Genomic DNA, 11,159 nt, shown 5'->3' with positions numbered 1-11,159 from the left:
GGTTCTAAATCATGCAAGCCTAGTGAAACTATTGCCAAGCAATTAGCCAAATAAATTTCATGCCTGCTCAAGGTCATGCACAAAACTCCAAATCATTTTTTGTCACGATCAAAAGGTCCTCTATGCTGAGATGGTCCAGAGACAGCATGACTCATAACAAAATGGAATCATTAGCCATTAGCTTGTAGTTATGTACTTTCAACAAGTCTCCATCCTGTGGGCTTTCTGCAAGTCTGACTGAAAATCATCATAATGAAGCAGGGGCAGGAATTGTCCCTTTTCTGCATATGTACAGTACCCAGCACAAAGGAGCCCCGGTTGTAGAATATACATTTTTACCATAACATAATAACAACTGGAGAGGCAACATAGTCCAGTGGATAGAGCACTAGCACAGGAGTCAGGAAATATGGGTTCTATATTTGGCTCTGCCACTAGCCTGCTATGTAACCTTGAGCCAGTCACTTCACCTCTCTGTGCCTCTATTTTCCCTCCTATCTATCCTATGGCTAATTTATATAGATTGTATGCAATATGGGGCAGGCTGTCGCTCCCTGAATGCTTACACAGTGCTTGGTACAATAGGGTCCGAAGCTCATACTGGAATAGTAAGACTAATGAGAGAGCGCACAGTTGGTTATAAATAGGCTTTTAGAGTACTTTTTGTTTGTAAATTAAAAAAAGCTTAGTAACTTGATGAAGAGGAGATAGATCATTGCTACTAAAGTAGGTTTTACTTACCAAAATGAAAGAAGAAAGTAAAAGTTCTTCTTTGAGTGATTGCACATGTGCATTCCACTCTTGATGTGCACGTGCCCATGCACAGTTGCCGGAATTTTTTTCTGTCAATGGTATCCCTCAGTATGGCTCAACTGCCCTCTGCTACTGCACGCCACTGGCATCAGTATAAAAGGCCCAGCTGACCCTGAGCCTCCTGCCCCTTCTCTGCAAAGCAGGAGAAGTGAGAAGAGGGCAGCCCACCTGTGACAGTCGCTGGAACTGCTCTTCTTGCATTTGCAAGTTCTCTCAGTGGACTGTGTTCTTTTTTATTGTATATAATTAGTATTTAGTTAGATTTTTTTAAAGACAACTCAGGGTTTTGATTGACTCCCAGTTCTTGGTCACCGGGCTTCAAGCCCAGCATTTCCTTCAGTAAGGTCATGATGACCATGAGCAATCCATACTCAAGTTGCTTGAAGTGCATCAGGGAAGCTCATATTGGAGATCATTGCCAAATTTGTAAGGACTTTTAAGCCTTGCACAAAGAGAGACCATGAAGCCAGGATAAAGTTTCTACTCATGGAGGCAGCCTTGAGACTTCCATTTGAGCAAGGTCGGTCAAAATCGTCATAGAGTGACTTGGCATGGATAAGGAGCATGCCTCCTACTGTACCTGAGTCCCGACACCGCTGATCATCTCCAGTGCCTAAGAAGAGGCATAAGCAGACTGCCAAAATGGGGAGATCCCTGGTACCGAACTTTGCTAGGCATGGGGACAAGAGTAGAGTGTGGTCTAAGCCCAAGCACGCCTCTGCTTTGGTACTGCAGAAGATGGCACCATTTCCTAGTGCCTAGGCAGATGCCATCGAGTCCAGAGCCAGAAGGAGCTTCCTCTACATCGGCAGCACCACACCGTACCAACACCATCTCGGTACTGGTCATTCTGGAGATGTTTGCAGGTGCCAGGACCTCCTGACCCTGTTGGTGCTAGAGGACATGGGAGAACCTGCAAGATCACTACAACGCTTGGTACCAGGCCAGCCTCATGTACCTCTGACAGCTCGCCATTTGGTACCCTCAGAGGGGAAACCAATGTTTGCTTCTCTGTGGGCCTCTCCACCTCCACACCAGTCACTGACACCATCTGGAACTGCACCTCTGGTCAGCTTATTGAGAGATGTTGTCTTCCAAATCAGAGGTCGGGTCCTACATTTCCCATCCTCAGAGCTGCTCTCACTACCCCTCCTCCAAACGTTTCCAGCCTTCCATGGATCCTATCACAGGAGTACCATTGAGTGGTTGGCCAAGTAGTCACAGGGTTGAGGAGGGAAGAGCATGCCTGTCCAGTGGCCTTTTTGGAATCCGTGGGGCTTTTCCACAATTTCTAGATCGTATTCCTGGTACTCCTATTCGGTGACCTCAGAAAGGCATTCAAGTACCAACCCACCAGGCAGCACCCGTTCCTGAGTCCATTACCATGCCTGGTACTGGACTCCAAGAGCCTGCTCAAGAAGGACTCTGCAGAAAGGGAGGAAGAGCATCCTAAGCCAGTGCTAGCCTTCTCTTCCTCCTCCCTTGATGATGCAGTCTTGGGACAGGAGGCATATTGCCTCCCCCAGATGACTATACGGTGCACCAGGAATTGTTAAAGAGGGTTGTTTTAAGTCTCAGCATACAGGTGGAGGAAGTAAAAGAATCCTCTCACCGCTTGATCAATATTTTAGCCAGTGCAGGTCCTTCCAGAGTGGCTTTGACTCTAAATGAGGCCATTATGGACCCAGTTAAGGGACTGTGGCAGACACCTGCATTTCTTTTCCCAACTTCAAAGAGGACTGAGTGCAAGATTTATGTACCCTCCCAGGGTTATGAGTTTCTTTACTCCCATCCTCTGCCCCCAATGGTATCTGCTGCCAATGAGAGAGAAAGGCAGGACATCAGAGTGCAACCCCAAAATCAAAAGACTTGAAGAAGTTAAACTTGTTTGGTAGGAAAGTTTATTCTACTGCAGAAGCAGTTCAGCTAAATGCTGGTATTGTACAAAAACTTGACATAAAAAGGACAGAGCATCACAAATGTCTAGCAAAAGTCCCTCACCCTGCTCAGGAAATTGGTGGGCACCAAGCTAACGGGGCAAAGCTTAGAGGTACAAGTATCAGCCCCACAGTTTTTGTTTAGATCTGGGCAGCTGAGCAACAAAAATGGGAGTTTGGATATTGAGTGTGTAATAGGATCTGTGAAATGCCCAGGAGAAATTGGTTCTGGCTCAACGTAACAGTTATTGGATCAGCTATGCTAAAAAGGTTGGGAAATAGGGGATCAAAACTAAACCATTTAATTGGTCTCAAATCCTATTGGCACTTACTAGGCTACTACAAAACTAAATCATAAAACTGCAAAGAGTTCAAGGTCTTATTCTGCTGTTATATGTATCTTTTGTAAAATGTACCTGCCTGAGTTGTAATCCACAACCTTTTGGCAATTTACACAAGAAAAGGGATTCTGCCATTAAAGAAATGTGATCCTGCAGCATCCATCCTGGAGACATTTATAGCCAGACAAGATGTAATATTTATAAAATGATATATTTTAAGTTAGTATTTAACAAGATCAAAATTTGATCATAAAGAACAATCAAAGTGATCATAAAGCTATAATATCCCTGTGCATCTAGAATCCCAGATGGCAAATCAATATGGATGCTAGGTACTATGCCCTTTAGAAATCAATATAATAAGTATAGGAGTTGAGTAAGAGAATTAAATGTTAGTACAGAGATGTGAGTTGGCTAGACATAGGCAACAGATGCTGAATAATCAATAAAGATGATATGTTCTTTAAAGAGAGGTTGCCTTGTGGCTAAAGTACTGCACTGGGAGTCAAAGCCCACAGTTCTATTCCAGTTCTACCACTGACTTGCTGTGTGACCTAATAACAAGTTAAGGTCAGGGTCACCTTTGTGTGACCCAGTTTCCACATCTGTAAAATTAGGACAATATTTCTCTACCCATAACCCACAGAAATGTTGTGGGGCTTAATTTGTTAGTGTATGTGAAGCATTTTGAGGTCCTCAGATGTGCAAACTATTATTATAATAATTAATTGGGGTTAGAAAGGTAAAACTCACTTACCATCTACAATCAAATCTTGTGTATTGGGCTGTTTTTAAAGCAATTTCTTCCTTATCGGATGTTGGAAAACAGCCAGGAGAACTGAGTCTGGGAGGCTAAAACCAGTTCTGGGCCTGCTTTAAAAAAAACCCCAAAAAACAACTCAGATGTTTATTGTTGGGGGATCATGTAACCTAAAAGCAGGAAAGATAAAGAGCAGAGGAAGGGAGCAGAATGCATAAGTGTTTATGGAGGTTCTTTCTGAATAGTTGGAGAGGGAGGGAAGGAGAGTGGCAAAGCAATGACCAAAAGCCAGTCACGTAGTTACTATACAAGCCAGTGTCGCTGCTTAGATGGGACAGACTTTATTTTTTAGTAAAATATTAATCTTCTTCTCCCTCTGCCCCTCCAAGAAAAACTCCTCTAATCCAGTGGAGTGCCATTACTTTTTTCCTCAAATGTCCTTATTTATAGATTTCACAGGTTGGAGAGTATAGTAGTGGCCACTGGGATTAGGCTAAAAACCAAAAGAAATTGCCCTTAGAAGCTTTAAGACAGATGCCCCAGTTTTGTGGGAAATGTTTCCTGTAAATTGACTTGGACGTGCAGAGAATATATATACACAGCACACAAAAGATGGGTTTAAGGGCCAAGCCACAACTTTTGTTTAACCAATTTAACACAGGGGAGTATCCCAAACACTCCCAAGCAAAAATCAGGTACAGTGTAGGAGGACACGGCTTTATGCTTATATATAAACTTCTTAGTTCTTTCATCTATATACCACCTAGAAAACAAGGGATCATCTGGTAAATATTTAACAAGATGAAACTCAATTCCCTTACCTCCCAAACAAATTACGCCTTCATGCTGTCTTTCACATGTATCCCTTCTGCTTAAAATATCTTCACAATAAACTTTTGAGAAGTCAGTGAGACTTTGCAAAGTCAATGAGACTGCTCATAATCAACAACTGAACTTGAGGCTATTTATGATAGCAAGCCCCAGGACCAAAGTGTGAAGGACCAGACCCCTGATTTAGAATGAACCCTCTTGTTGAAATTAACTCCTCGTGTAAGCAAGCTGGCATGTTCACGTTTGACATTTGCTCTCTATATGGGAATGTCATGCTGCTCTTGAACCCTGCAACAACTTTTGTTTTGTCACCTTACCAATCTGCTTGAGCAGAGGAAGAGGGTAATGTACTTCACACCTGTGAATAAGTGCTATGACTTCATGCAACCATCATTTCCAGATGAAACTTCGTGTGTGTGAATGATGAGATTTTTCAAACATGTTTAAAGCTGTTCTGATGTCATTTAGAAAAAAAAGGTTTTCTTAGAGCGTAAATTTAAAGCCAGTTTTGAGTTTAGAAAATAGATATAAAGAAAAAGAAACGGAAGAGAAATAATGGAGAAAACTGGGGAATGAAAAAAAAGATGGGATGGAGAAACATTTTTCAGAAAATCAAGGTGTGAGTGGATGTATTTAGAAGTAACCAAAAGGGCAGGCCAGAAGTTGACCGCATTTCTAACAGTAATCAACCTATGACATTTAGATATAGATTCTAAATTACTCAAACTTCTGAAGTGTTTGGATTTAGGATTTTGATTTAGGATTTTGATTCAGGCCCATGTCTAACTACTTACTACCATTGCAACCCTGAAAAGAAATCAATGTATTATCAGGACTTTTATGGAAAATAGGCAATTACATGGAATAAGACGTTTACACAAATAACATTAAATCACACACACTGAGTTTTCCCTTAAAACACAGCAGATGCCCATTTAGTTTATATGATGTTTTGTATAGACAAATATATATTCCTTGCCCTACAGTGCTTACAATATAAACACAATACAAACTCTAGAGAAAAGAAAGAACAAAACTTCAGGTGAAGGGAGATTATGAAGATTATTGATGAGAAGAGGCAAGATTTAAGAAGAGGATTTAAAAGAGGATGGAGAAGTCACTTATTGGTTGACAAGGAGGCTGTTCCAGGTTTAGGGTCCAGCATAATGAAAAGAACCTACCTTGAGTCTGTCAACAGGGACTGTACTACTTTGTGTTTGTATACTGCCATCACAACAGGGCGCTATTCTTTGTTGATCCTTAGTCACTGCTGTAATAAACATGCTTTATAATAACATTGTGAAGGTGTATATGCTACATTTTCAAGTGAGTTTTTCAAGTAGCTTCAGCCAACCTCAGCCTAGAGCTGGGTATTTATACAGGATCAGGAAGCTGAGCAAGACAGAAGGGAGTAGAACCCATGTAGGCTGTAGTGGGTGGTGGTTTCTCTTTAGCTTCAGAGTAGCCTAACCAGACTCAGAGACATTTTTTTGTGAACTTTCGGTAACGGGAGTGTGGGGTTCCATGCGGAGCAGATAAAGCACACGACCACTGTGGTTGCAGGCTGAATCCGAATTCTGTTTATTGCAAGCTTTCTTTTATAGTTTTTTCTCAACATTACATAACACAATTAGGCTATAATAACACATCTACGGATTGGACAAGAAGGAGAATCATGTGTTTATCACATGTATAGCCCCACATCGATTGGTTCAACCGTTCCTTACATAAGGCCATGATTTGTTTACCTCATCTTATATAATCCTAGACCACCAGGGGGCCTTACATAAGGCCATGATCATCTTATATAATCCTAGACCACCAGGGGGTCTTACATAAGGCCATGATCATCTTATATAATCCTAGACCACCAGGGGGCCTTACATAAGGCCATGTTTGTTTACCTGGCAAGTGTCCCATCGTGACCCTTACCTCCTCATGGAACTTTTCATTAGGTTGGTGTAGGGATGATACATCCCCACACCTCCCCCCTTTTTCTTAAATAAGGCCTATAGGAGGGTCCAACTAACATTAGGACAATTACTAGCCACCTGACTACTTTTTTTGAACCTATAAAACTGACGACAGGTGACATTTAACAACTGGGAAATATATGGAGAACTATTAAAAAACATAACATTACATAAATACCCACGAAAACCATTGGGGTGTAAATAAGGATAGCCAATAAGACATGTTCTAAAGGGATCCGATGGGGTGGCCATGGACAAGCTTCTTGGCCAGTCTGGTTCGCCCAGGTGATCCAAACATTTTGTCGTGGGTTAACAAAAGGTACAGAGTTTGGACATACAAAGACCCCTGCTCCTATAATAAGGAGTCCGAACAAACAGAAGCACAGCATTATTAGGTGTTTAGGCTGTGACAAACAACAAGTGCAGGTCCAGTGTTGCGGGGCCGTTGTTCGGCTTCTGTGTGGCGGCATGGTGTTCGGGTAGCAATATCATCTGCCGGAGGGATCTTTTCCGGTGGTTTTTTCCTATATGTCCTTTCAAAGTTAGATAAGCCTGGCTCCGCCATTCTTTTTAACCTATTCTGCAACTGCTCACCCTGCCCCGGGAACTCCGCCCGGAACTTTGGGGTACAAACATTATTGGTGACAGGAAAGCCGGGCTGGTTCAGGGCTCGCAATGTGTGGGACTGCGGGGGATGGCTCTCACCGGCCAAATGGGACAACTGATTCAGCATGTCCTGTAGCTGAAGGCCCTGTTTGTACATTTCCGCCCGAAATTCTTGTAACTTATCCCCTTCTGGGCTTGAGACCTCCATTTTATCCGCGGGGTCATCCGGTAACGGGACGATACTAGGATCAGCTTCGGGTGCACTGGGGATGAGTGGTATGATAGTGTTCTCACCCCCAAAGAACTTACGGGCTCCCACCGGCAACACATAAGGCGCCTCCTCTTTTGGCCGAAAGAGGTCATTAATGGCCGACTGGACCTCGGCTTCTGCCGCAAGAGTCTCTATTAGTTTCTTAGATTTGCACCATATTTGGCTCAATGACACGGCCTCCTTGTTGCCGTGAGAGACCGACTCCCAGAGGTCAGAGCCTAGACTTTCCCAGACTGCCTTATCAAAGACAGTATCAGGAGTAACAAAAAACCCGCGTCTCTGCCCCCATTTCAACAAACGGGACAACGCGTCAGAGGGAAGCTTCTCTCCCCGCTTTTTAGCGATGCATAATAAAAAATCATGCACCGTCTCCTCCTCTGCAGACAAAGCAGAGCCCATTTTATTAAATGCAGCCGCTCACCTGTGAGCTCACGAATGTCTCTCTCGGACGACCAGGAGCCGGTATCCTCTGGTACCTCCTGCCGCGGCTGCCACCTCCGCCTTTTCTCATCGAACGCTTCAGTCGGCTGTGAGCTCACGAACGTCTCTCTCGGACGACCAGGAGCCGGTATCCTCCGGTACCTCCTGCCGCGGCTGCCACCTCCGCCTTTTCTCACCGAACGCTTCAGTCGGCTGTGAGCTCACGAACGTCTCTCTCGGACGACCAGGAGCCGGTATCCTCCGGTACCTCCTGCCGCGGCTGCCACCTCCGCCTTTTCTCACCGAACGCTTCAGTCGGCTGTGAGCTCACGAACGTCTCTCTCGGACGACCAGGAGCCGGTATCCTCCGGTACCTCCTGCCTCGGCTGCCACCTCTGCCTTTTCTCACCGAACGCTTCAGTCGGCTGTGAGCTCACGAACGTCTCTCTCGGACGACCAGGAGCCGGTATCCTCCGGTACCTCCTGCCGGGGCTGCCACCTCCGCCTTTTCTCACCGAACGCTTCAGTCGGCTGTGAGCTCACGAACGTCTCTCTCGGACGACCAGGAGCCGGTATCCTCCGGTACCTCCTGCCGCGGCTGCCACCTCCGCCTTTTCTCACCGAACGCTTCAGTCGGCTGTGAGCTCACGAACGTCTCTCTCGGACGACCAGGAGCCGGTATCCTCCGGTACCTCCTGCCGCGGCTGCCACCTCTGCCTTTTCTCACCGAACGCTTCAGTCGGCTGTGAGCTCACGAACGTCTCTCTCGGACGACCAGGAGCCGGTATCCTCCGGTACCTCCTGCCACGGCTGCCACCTCCGCCTTTTCTCACCGAACGCTTCAGTCGGCTGTGAGCTCACGAACGTCTCTCTCGGACGACCAGGAGCCGGTATCCTCCGGTACCTCCTGCCGCGGCTGCCACCTCCGACTTTTCTCACCGAACGCTTCAGTCGGCTGCCTCGATGCCCAAGCCGAATCACATCGGGGTCACCATTTGTGGGGTTCCATGCGGAGCAGATAAAGCACACGACCACTGTGGTTGCAGGCTGAATCCGAATTCTGTTTATTGCAAGCTTTCTTTTATAGTTTTTTCTCAACATTACATAACACAATTAGGCTATAATAACACATCTACGGATTGGACAAGAAGGAGAATCATGTGTTTATCACATGTATAGCCCCACACCGATTGGTTCAACCGTTCCTTACATAAGGCCATGATTTGTTTACCTCATCTTATATAATCCTAGACCACCAGGGGGCCTTACATAAGGCCATGATCATCTTATATAATCCTAGACCACCAGGGGGTCTTACATAAGGCCATGATCATCTTATATAATCCTAGACCACCAGGGGGCCTTACATAAGGCCATGTTTGTTTACCTGGCAAGTGTCCCATCGTGACCCTTACCTCCTCATGGAACTTTTCATTAGGTTGGTGTAGGGATGATACATCCCCACACGGGAGGGTCCAGAGGTGAGAACCCTATGAACTGTGTGTTGTAATTGCTCCTGTCCTGAAATTTTATTAAAATAGGACATGCTATGTTGTTAGTATATGTTGGCTTCTCCTTGCCCTGGCCTGTTAAAGTGAACCTACTGCTGCCTTAATTAGGGAAAACTGCCTTGGGCTGCAAGATGGTGCATTGGGATAGACCATGCCTTTACAATAGTAACAAGAACTGGGAAACTGATCAATTCCTATGTACGTTTCTCTAAATCATTAATTTTGAAAATGTTACGCAAACTGCAGTTTATGGTGATCCTTACAGGATAACATCAGAGTCAGCTGGAAAACAGGATTACCGGTTCCAAAAGCATATTTTTTCTAACTTGAGAAAGAGTCAAGTTGTGGTAGAGAGTCTGGCTTTGAAAATGTGCACTCCAACCCGTAAAGGCATGGAATGAACTCAAAATGGTTTGTAAACCTTGACAAAAGCAAGGTTCACATTGCATAACTCCTCCATGTTACTTAAGGAAAGCTAGGGTGATTATTAGGCAGATGTTTAAATTTGGGTAAATTCTCTGGAAGAGGCTTTTAGGGTTGGCTAAGGCCCAGATCCTCAAAAGTATTTATGCTCCTAACTTCCACTAAAACCAATGGAAGCTAGGAGCCTACAAACCGATGAGGATCTAAGCCTAAGTCTGTAAATGCTATTGCACATAGTTACAGTTGAAACTACATAAAGAGGAAAGAGTGAGGGGGAAAAAGTTGGTTAGGAAAATAACTTATGTTCAGGGAAAAATAAAGTTTGAAAAATGGCAGACACGTTAGAGGCAAAAATGAACAGAATGCAAAAGGACAACAGCAAAATGAACTAAGGTGTGTCAAATGTCCTCCTTTAACCACAAATTGACCTTTGTTCCACACACATATGGTGTTCTCACTTCTGTTGTAAATTACCTCACATTAAGCATAGCTAAACTAAGAGGTGAAAGGCAAGGTGACTTATACCTTAGGGTTAATCTTTTGCATTTGATTTTTCCATAAAATAATTAACTGCTTTCATTAATCATTTCCTTGGAAGCTTCATATGGATATAGCCAGGTAAAAAGAGGGATGCTAGGTAGATGAGTTATTCATTAAAGAACAACACAAAAAAATTTCCCTGGGGGCAGCAGAGAGTAAACCCAGTCAGAAAGTTGAGGGAGAGGGAAAAGAGAAATGCAGCCAGGGAGATTGGGGGGAGGGAGAGAACAGAGAAAGGGATGCAGCCAGGGAGATTGGGAGGGAGAAAGGGGAGGATGATGGGGCAGTGGGGAAGGAAAGATGCATCCAGGGAGATGTGTGTGTGTGTGTGTGTGTGTGTGTGTGTGTGTGTGTGTGTGTGTGTGTGTGTGTGTGTGTGTGTGTGTGTGTGTGTGTGTGTGTGTGTGTGTGTGTGTGTGTGTGGGGAAGGAAAGATGCAGCCAGGGAGGAAGGGGGGGGAAATGGGGAAGGAAAGATACAGACATGGAGATGGGGGAGGGGATGAGTGGGGAAGGAAAGATGCAGACATGGAGATTGGGGGGGAGGGATGATGGGGGAGTGGGGAAGGAAAGATGCAGCCAGGAAGGAGTGGGGGAGTGGGGAAGGAAATATGCAGACATGGAGATGGGGGGGGGAGGGGACGATGGGGGAGTGGGGAAGGAAAGATGCAGACATGGAGATTGGGGGGAGGGATGATGGGGGAGTGGGGAAGGAAAGAGGCAGACATGGAGAT

Source organism: Chrysemys picta, chromosome 1 (genome assembly GCF_011386835.1).
Source record: "Chrysemys picta bellii isolate R12L10 chromosome 1, ASM1138683v2, whole genome shotgun sequence".
NCBI lineage: Eukaryota > Metazoa > Chordata > Testudines > Emydidae > Chrysemys > Chrysemys picta.
The sequence above is the reverse complement of the archived record's forward strand: the minus strand, read 5'-3'. Positions refer to the sequence as shown.